The sequence below is a fragment of the Ambystoma mexicanum genome, unplaced genomic scaffold (assembly GCF_040938575.1).
Source record: "Ambystoma mexicanum isolate Mex_15411 unplaced genomic scaffold, UKY_AmexF1_1 Mex_scaf5, whole genome shotgun sequence".
NCBI classification, from domain to species: domain Eukaryota; kingdom Metazoa; phylum Chordata; class Amphibia; order Caudata; family Ambystomatidae; genus Ambystoma; species Ambystoma mexicanum.
Genome location: NW_027182466.1, coordinates 8710340 through 8720913, shown reverse-complemented (window position 1 = coordinate 8720913; position 10574 = coordinate 8710340).

The window sequence follows — 10574 nt, the reverse complement described above, 5'->3', positions numbered from 1 at the left end:
AGATATCACATCTCATGCTATAGGAAGGGTCTCAGGATTGGAATGGGGAGGACTTGGATGTCACATCTCATGCTATAGGGAGTGTCTCAAGTTTGATATTAGAAGCATTGAGATAACAAATCTCATGATATCGGAAGGGTCTCAGGATTGGAATGGGAAGGAGTTGGATATCACATCTCATGATAAAGGAAGGGTCTAAGGTTTGGAAGGGGAAATATTTGGATATCACATCTCATGTTATAGGACGGGTCTCAGGTTTGGTATTAGAAGCATTGAGATATCAAGTCTCATGGCATAGGAAGGGTCTCAGAATTGGAATGTGAAGGAGTTGGATATCACATCTCAAGCTATAGGAAGAATCTCAGGATTGGAATGGGAAGGAGTTTGATATCACATCTCATGCCATAGTATGGGTCTCAGGTTTGGTAGAAGCATTGGGATATCACATCTCATGCTATTGGAAGGGTATCAGTATTGGATTTGGAAGGAGTTGGATATCACATTTCATGTTATAGGAAGGGTCTCAGGTTGGAATGGGAAGGAGTTGGATATCACATTTCATGTTATAGGAAGGGTCTCAGGATTGGAATGGGAAGGACTTGGATATCATATCTCATGCTATAGGAAGGCTCTCAGGTTTGGAAGGGGAAGGAGTTGGATATCACATTTCATGTTAGAGGAAGGATCTCAGGTTTGGTATTAGAGGCCTTGAGATATCACATCTCATGCTATAGGAAGGGTCTCAGGATTGGAATGGGAAGGAGTTGGATATCACATCTCAAGCTTTAGGAAGGGTCTCAGGTTTGGTATAAGCATTGAGATAGCACATCTCATGCTATAGGAAGGGTCTCAGGATTGGAATGGGAAGGAGTTGGATATCACATCTCATGTTATAGGAAGGATCTCAGGTTTGGTATTAGAAGCATTGAGACATCACATCTCATGCTATAGGAAGGGTCTCAGGATTGGAATGGGAAGGAGTTGGATATCACATCTCATGCTATAGGAAGGGTCTCAGATTTGGTATAAGCATTGAGATATCACATCTCTGCTATCGGAAGGGTCTCAGGATTGGAATGGGAAGGAGTTGGATATCCCATCTCATGCTATAGGGAGGGTCTCAATTTTGATATTAGAAGCATTGAGATAACAAATCTCATGATATCGGAAGGGTCTCAGGATTGGAATGGGAAGGAGTTGGATATCACATCTCATGATAAAGGAAGGGTCTAAGGTTTGGAAGGGGAAAGATTTGGATATCACATCTCATGTTATAGGACGGGTCTCAGGTTTGGTATTAGAAGCATTGAGATATCAAGTCTCATGGCATAGGAAGGGTCTCAGAATTGGAATGTGAAGGAGTTGGATATCACATCTCAAGCTATAGGAAGAGTCTCAGGATTGGAATGGGAAGGAGTTTGATATCACATCTCATGCCATAGTATGGGTCTCAGGTTTGGTAGAAGCATTGGGATATCACATCTCATGCTATTGGAAGGGTATCAGTATTGGATTTGGAAGGAGTTGGATATCACATTTCATGTTATAGGAAGGGTCTCAGGTTGGAATGGGAAGGAGTTGGATATCACATTTCATGTTATAGGAAGGGTCTCAGGATTGGAATGGGAAGGACTTGGATATCATATCTCATGCTATAGGAAGGCTCTCAGGTTTGGAAGGGGAAGGAGTTGGATATCACATCTCATGTTATAGGAAGGATCTCAGGTTTGGTATTAGAAGCATTGAGACATCACATCTCATGCTATAGGAAGGGTCTCAGGATTGGAATGGGAAGGAGTTGGATATCACATCTCATGCTATAGGAAGGGTCTCAGATTTGGTATAAGCATTGAGATATCACATCTCTGCTATCGGAAGGGTCTCAGGATTGGAATGGGAAGGAGTTGGATATCACATCTCAAGCTTTAGGAAGGGTCTCAGGTTTGGTATAAGCATTGAGATAGCACATCTCATGCTATAGGAAGGGTCTCAGGATTGGAATGGGAAGGAGTTGGATATCACATCTCATGTTATAGGAAGGATCTCAGGATTGGAATGGGAAGGAGTTGGATATCACATCTCAAGCTTTAGGAAGGGTCTCAGGTTTGGTATAAGCATTGAGATAGCACATCTCATGCTATAGGAAGGGTCTCAGGATTGGAATGGGAAGGAGTTGGATATCACATCTCATGTTATAGGAAGGATCTCAGGTTTGGTATTAGAAGCATTGAGACATCACATCTCATGCTATAGGAAGGGTCTCAGGATTGGAATGGGAAGGAGTTGGATATCACATCTCATGCTATAGGAAGGGTCTCAGATTTGGTATAAGCATTGAGATATCACATCTCTGCTATCGGAAGGGTCTCAGGATTGGAATGGGAAGGAGTTGGATATCCCATCTCATGCTATAGGGAGGGTCTCAATTTTGATATTAGAAGCATTGAGATAACAAATCTCATGATATCGGAAGGGTCTCAGGATTGGAATGGGAAGGAGTTGGATATCACATCTCATGATAAAGGAAGGGTCTAAGATTTGGAAGGGGAAAGATTTGGATATCACATCTCATGTTATAGGACGGGTCTCAGGTTTGGTATTAGAAGCATTGAGATATCAAGTCTCATGGTATAGGAAGGGTCTCAGAATTGGAATGGGAAGGAGTTGGATATCACATCTCAAGCTATAGGAAGAGTCTCAGGATTGGAATGGGAAGGAGTTTGATATCACATCTCATGCCATAGTATGGTTCTCAGGTTTGATAGAAGCATTGGGATATCACATCTCATGCTATTGGAAGGGTATCAGTATTGGATTTGGAAGGAGTTGGATATCCCATCTCATGCTATAGGAAGGGTCTCAGGTTGGAATGGGAAGGAGTTGGATATCACATTTCATGTTATAGGAAGGGTCTCAGGATTGGAATGGGAAGGACTTGGATATCATATCTCATGCTATAGGAAGGCTCTCAGGTTTGGATGGAGAAGGAGTTGGATATCACATTTCATGTTAGAGGAAGGATCTCAGGTTTGGTATTAGAGGCCTTGAGATATCACATCTCATGCTATAGGAAGGGTCTCAGGTTGGAATGGGAAGGAGTTGGATATCACATTTCATGTTATAGGAAGGGTCTCAGGATTGGAATGGGAAGGAGTTGGATATCACATCTCAAGCTTTAGGAAGGGTCTCAGGTTTGGAATAAGCATTGAGATAGCACATCTCATGCTATAGGAAGGGTCTCAGGATTGGAATGGGAAGGAGTTGGATATCACATCTCATGTTATAGGAAAGATCTCAGGTTTGGTATTAGAAGCATTGAGACATCACATCTCATGTTATAGGAAGGGTCTCAGGATTGGAATGGGAAGAAGTTGGATATCACATCTCATGCTATAGGAAGGGTCTCAGGTTTGGAAGGTTAAGGAGTTGGATATCCAATCTCATGTTATAGGACTGGTCTCAGGTTTGGTATTAGAAGCATTGAGATATCACATCGCATGCTGTAGGAAGGTTCTCAGGTTTGGAATGGGGAGGAATTGGATATCACATCTCATGTCATAGGAAGGATCTCAGGTTTGGTATTAGAAGCATTGAGATATCACATCTCATGCTATAGGAATGGTCTCAGGATTGGAATGGGAAGGAGTTGGATATTACATTCCTGCTATAGGAAGGGTCTCATGTTTGGAATGGGAATGTGTTGGATATCACATATGCTATAGGAAGGGTCTCAGGTTTGGAACGGGAAGGAGTTGGATATCACATCTCATGTTATAGGAAGGGTCTCAGGTTTGGTATAAGCATTGAGATATCACATCTCTGCTATCGGAAGTGTCTCAGGATTGGAATGGGAAGCTGTTGGATATCCCATCTCATGTTATAGGACGGGTCTCAGGTTTGTTATTAGAATCATTGAGATATCATATTGCATGCTGTAGGAAGGGTCTAAGGATTGGAATGGGAAGGAGTTGGATATCCCATCTCATGTTATAGGAAGAGTCTCAAGTTTGGTATTAGAAGCATTTAGATATCACATCTCATGCTATAGGAGGTGTCTCAGGATTGGAATGGGAAGGAGTTGGATATCACATTTCATGTTAGAGGAAGGATCTCAGGTTTGGTATTAGAGGCATTGAGATATCACATCTCATGCTATAGGAAGGGTCTCAGGATTGGAATGGGAAGGAGTTGGATATCACATCTCATGCTATAGGAAGGGTCTCAGGTTTGGTATAAGCATTGAGATATCACATCTCATGCTATAGGAAGGGTCTCAGGATTGGAATGGGAAGGAGTTGGATATCACATCTCATGTTATAGGAAGGATCTCAGGTTTGGTATTAGAAGCATTGAGACATCACATCTCATGCTATCGGAAGGGTCTCAGGATTGGAATGGGAAGGACTTGGATATCACATCTCATGCTATAGGGAGGGTCTCAAGTTTGATATTAGAAGCATTGAGATATCATATCTCATGCTATAGGAAGGGTCTCAGGATTGGAATGGGAAGGAGTTGGATATCACATCTCATGCTATAGGAAGGGTCTCAGGTTTGGTATAAGCAGTGAGATATCACATCTCATGCTATAGGAAGTGTCTCAGGATTGGAATGGGAAGGAGTTGGATATCACATCTCATGTTATAGGAAGGATCTCAGGTTTGGTATAAGCATTGAGATATCACATCTCTACTATCGGAAGGGTCTCAGGATTGGAATGGGAAGGAGTTGGATATTCCCATCTCATGTTATAGGAAGGGTCTCAGGTTTGGTATTAGAAGCATTGAGATATCACATCTCATGCTATAGGAAGGGTCTCAGGATTGGAATGGGAAGGACTTGGATATCACATCTCATGCTATAAGGAGGGTCTCAAGTTTGATATTAGAAGCATTGAGATATCACATCTCATGATATCGGAAGGGTCTCAAGGATGGAATGGGAAGGAGTTGGATATCACATCTCATGATAAAGGAAGTGTCTAAGGTTTGGAAGGGGAAGGAGTTTGATATCACATCTCATGCCATAGTATTGGTCTCAGGTTTGGTAGAAGCATTGGGATATCACATCTCATGCTATCGGAAGGGTATCAGGATTGGATTTGGAAGGAGTTGGATATCCCATCTCATGCTATAGGAAGGGTCTCAGGTTGGAATGGGAAGGAGTTGGATATCACATCTCATGTTATAGGAAGGGTCTCAGGATTGGAATTAGAAGGACTTGGATATCACATCTCATGCTATAGGAAGGCTCTCAGGTTTGGAAGGGGAAAGAGTTGGATATCACATTTCATGTTAGAGGTAGGATCTCAGGTTTGGTATTAGAGGCATTGAGATATCACATCTCCTGCTATCAGAAGAGTCTCAGGATTGGAATGGGAAGGAGTTGGATATCACATCTCATGCTAAAGGGAGGGTCTCAGGTTTGGAAGGGGAAGGATTTGGATATCACATCTCATGTTATAGGAAGGATCTCAGGTTTGGTATTAGAAGCATTGAGATATCACATCTCATGCTATCGGAAGGATCTCAGGTTTGGTATAGAAGCATTGAGATATCACATCTCATGCTATCAGAAGGTTCTCAGGATTGGAATGGGAAGGAGTTGGATATCACATCTCATGCTAAAGGGAGGGTCTCAGGTTTGGAAGGGGAAGGATTTGGATATCATATCTCATGTTATCAGAAGGATCTCAGGTTTGGTATTAGAAGTATTGAGATATCACATCTCATGCTATAGGAAGGGTCTCAGGATTGGAATGGGAAGGAGTTGGTTATCACATCTCATGCTAAAGGAAGGGTCTCAGGTTTGGTAGAAGCATTGAGATATCACATCTCATGCTATAGGAAGGGTCTCAGGATTGGAATGGGAAGGACTTAGATATCAAATATCATGCTATAGGGAGGGTCTCAGTTTTGATATTAGAAGCATTGAGATATCACATCTCATGCTATCAGAAGGGTCTCAGGATTGGAATGGGAAGGAGCTGGATATCACATCTCATGCTAAAGGAAGGATCTCAGGTTTGGAACGGGAAGGAGTTGGATATCACATGTCATGTTATAGGAAGGGTCTCAGGTTTGGTATAAGCATTGAGATATCACATCTCTGCTATCGGAAGTGTCTCAGGATTGGAATGGGAAGGACTTGGATATCACATCTCATGCTATAGATAGGCTCTCAGGTTTGGAAAGGGAAGGAGTTGGATATCACATTTCATGTTAGAGGAAGGATCTCAGGTTTGGTATTAGAGGCATTGAGATATCAGATCTCAGGCTATAGGAAGGGTCTCAGGATTGGAATGGGAAGGAGTTGGATATCACATCTCATGCTAGAGGAAGGGTCTCAGGTTTGGTATAAGCATTGAGATATCACATCTCGTGCTATAGGAAGGGTCTCAGGATTGGAATGGGAAGGAGTTGTATATGACATCTCATGCCGTAGGAAGGGTCTCAGGTTTGGTATAAGCATTGAGATATCACATCTCTGCTATCGAAAGGGTCTTAGGATTGGAATGGGAAGGAGTTGGATATCCCATCTCATGTTATAGGAAGAGTCTCAGGTTTGGTATTAGAAGCATTGAGATATCCCATCTCATGATATAGGAAGGGTCTCAGTTTAGAATGGGAAGGAGTTGGATATCACATTTCATGTTATAGGAAGGGTCTCAGGATTGGAATGGGAAGGACTTGGATATCATATCCCATGCTATAGGAAGGCTCTCAGGTTTGGAAGGGGAAGGAGTTGGATATCACATTTCATGTTAGAGGAAGGATCTCAGGTTTGGTATTAGAGGCCTTGAGATATCACATCTCATGCTATAGGAAGGGTCTCAGGATTGGAATGGGAAGGAGTTGGATATCACATCTCAAGCTATAGGAACGGTCTCAGGTTTGGTATAAGCATTGTGATATCACATCTCATGCTATAGGAAGGGTCTCAGGATTGGAATGGGAAGGAGTTGGATATCACATCTCATGTTATAGGAAAGATCTCAGGTTTGGTATTAGAAGCATTGAGACATCACATCTCATGTTATAGGAAGGGTCTCAGGATTGGAATGGGAAGAAGTTGGATATCACATCTCATGCTATAGGAAGGGTCTCAGGTTTGGTATAAGCATTGAGATATTACATCTCATGCTATAGGAAGGGTCTCAGGATTGGAATGGGAAGGAGTTGTATATGACATCTCATGCCATAGGAAGGGTCTCAGGTTTGGTATAAGCATTGAGATATCACATCACATGCTATAGGAAGGGTCTCAGGATTGGAATGGGAAGGACTTGGATATCACATCTCATGCTATAGGCAGGGTCTCAGGTTTGGAAAGGGAATGAGATGGATATCACATTTCATGTTAGAGGTAGGATCTCAGGTTTGGTATTAGAGGCATTGAGATATCACATCTCATGCTATCAGAAGGGTCTCAGGATTGGAATGGGAAGGAGTTGGATATCACATTTCAAGCTAAAGGGAGGGTCTCAGGTTTGGAAGGGGAAGGATTTGGAAATCACATCTCATGTTATAGGAAGGATCTCAGGTTTGGTATTAGAAGCATTGAGATATCACATCTCATGCTTTCATAAGGGTCTCAGGATTGGAATGGGAAGGAGTTGGATATCACATCTGATGTTATAGGAAGGATCTCAGGTTTGGTATTAGAAGCATTGAGACATCACATCTCATGCTATAGGAAGGGTCTCAGGATTGGAATGGGAAGGAGTTGGATATCACATCTCATGCTATAGGAAGGGTCTCAGATTTGGTATAAGCATTGAGATATCACATCTCATGCTATAGGAAGGGTCTCAGGATTGGAATGGGAAGGAGTTGTATATGACATCTCAGGCCATAGGAAGGGTCTCAGGTTTGGTATAAGCATTGAGATATCACATCTCTGCTATCGGAAGGGTCTCAGGATTGGAATGGGAAGGAATTGGATATCACATCTCATGTTATAGGAAGGATCTCAGGTTTGGTATTAGAAGCATTGAGATATCCCTTCTCATGCTATAGGAAGGGTCTCAGGATTGGAATGTGAAGGATTTGGATATCACATCTCATGCTAAAGGAAGGGTCTCAGGTTTGGTAGAAGCATTGAGATATCACGTCTCTGCTATCGGAAGGGTCTCAGGATTGGATTGGGAAGGAGTTGGATATCCCTTCTCATGCTATAGGAAGGGTCTCAGGTTTGGTATAAGCATTGAGATATCACATCTCTGCTATCGGAAGGGTCTCAGGATTGGATTGGGAAGGAGTTGGATATCCCTTCTCATGCTATAGGAAGTGTCTCAGGTTGGAATGGGAAGGAGTTGGATATCACATCTCATGTTATAGGAAGGGTCTCAGGATTGGAATGGGAAGGATTTGGATATCACATCTCTTGCTATAGGAAGGGTCTCAGGATTGGAATGGGTAGGAGTTGGATATTACTTTCTTGCTATAGGAAGGGTCTCATGTTTGGAATGGGAAGGAGTTGGATATCACATATGCTATAGTTAGTGTCTCAGGTTTGGAACGGGAAGGAGTTGGATATCACAACTCATGTTATAGGAAGGGTCTCAGGTTTGGTATAAGCATTGAGATATCACATCTCTGCTATCGGAAGTGGCTCAGGATTGGAATGGGAAGGAGTTGGATATCCCATCTCATGTTATAGGACGAGTCTCTGGTTTGGTATTAGAATCATTGAGATATCACATCGCATGCTGTAGGAAGGGTCTAAGGATTGGAATGGGATGGACTTGGATATCACATCTCATGCTATAGATAGGCTCTTAGGTTTGGAAAGGGAAGGAGTTGGATATCACATTTCATGTTAGAGGAAGGATCTCAGGTTTGGTATTAGAAGCATTGAGATATCACATCTCATGCTATAGGAAGGGTCTCAGGATTGGAATGGGAAGGAGCTGGATATCACATCTCATGCTAAAGGAAGGGTCTCAGGTTTGGAACGGGAAGGATTTGGATATCACATCTCATGTTATAGGAAGGTTCTCAGGTTTGGTATAAGCATTGAGATATCACATCTCTGCTATCGGAAGTGTCTCAGGATTGGAATGGGAAGGAGTTGGATATCCCATCTCATGTTATAGGACGGGTCTCAGGTTTGTTATTAGAATCATTGAGATATCATATTGCATGCTGTAGGAAGGGTCTAAGGGTTGGAATGGGAAGGACTTGGATATCACATCTCATGCTATAGGAAGGGTCTCAGGTTTGGTATAAGCATTGAGATATCACATCTCATGCTATAGGACGGGTCTCAGGATTGGAATGGAAGGAGTTGGATATCACATCTCATGTTATAGGAAGGATCTCAGGTTTGGTATTAGAAGCATTGAGACATCACATCTCATGCTGTAGGAAGGGTCTCAGGGTTGGAATGGGAAGGAGTTGGATATCACATCTCATCCAATAGGAAGGGTCTCAGGTTTGGAATGGGAAGGAATTGGATATCACATCTCATGTTATAGGAAGGATCTCAGGTTTGGTATTAGAAGCATTGAGATATCACATCTCATGCTATAGGAAGGGTCTCAGGATTGGAATGTGAAGGATTTGGATATCACATCTCATGCTAAAGGAAGGGTCTCAGGTTTGGTAGAAGCATTGAGATATCACGTCTCTGCTATCGGAAGGGTCTCAGGATTGGATTGGGAAGGAGTTGGATATCCCTTCTCATGCTATAGGAAGGGTCTCAGGATTTGAATGGCAAGGAGTTGGATATCACATCTCATGCCATAGGAAGGGTCTCAGGTTTGGTATAAGCATTGAGATATCACATCTCTGCTATCGGAAGGGTCTCAGGATTGGATTGGGAAGGAGTTGGATATCCCTTCTCATGCTATAGGAAGTGTCTCAGGTTGGAATGGTAAGGAGTTGGATATCACATCTCATGTTATAGGAAGGGTCTCAGGATTGGAATGGGAAGGATTTGGATATCACATCTCTTGCTATAGGAAGGGTCTCATGTTTGGAATGGGAAGGAGTTGGATATCACATATGCTATAGTTAGTGTCTCAGGTTTGGAACGGGAAGGAGTTGGATATCACATCTCACGTTATAGGAAGGGTCTCAGGTTTGGTATAAGCATTGAGATATCACATCTCTGCTATCGGAAGCGGCTCAGGATTGGAATGGGAAGGAGTTGGATATCCCATCTCATGTTATAGGAAGAGTCTCTGGTTTGGTATTAGAATCATTGAGATATCACATCGCATGCTGTTGGAAGGGTCTAAGGATTGGAATGGGATGGACTTGGACATCACATCTCATGCTATAGGTAGGCTCTCAGGTTTGGTATAAGCATTGAGGTATCACATCTCATGCTATAGGAAGGGTCTCAGGATTGGAATGGGAAGGATTTGGATATCACATCTCATGCTATAGGAAGGGTCTCAGATTTGGTATAAGCATTGAGATATCACATCTCATGCTAAAGGAAGGGTCTCAGGTTTGGAAAGGGAAGGAGTTGGATATCACATTTCATGTTAGAGGAAGGATCTCAGGTTTGGTATTAGAAGCATTGAGATATCACATCTCATGCTATAGGACGGGTCTCAGGATTGG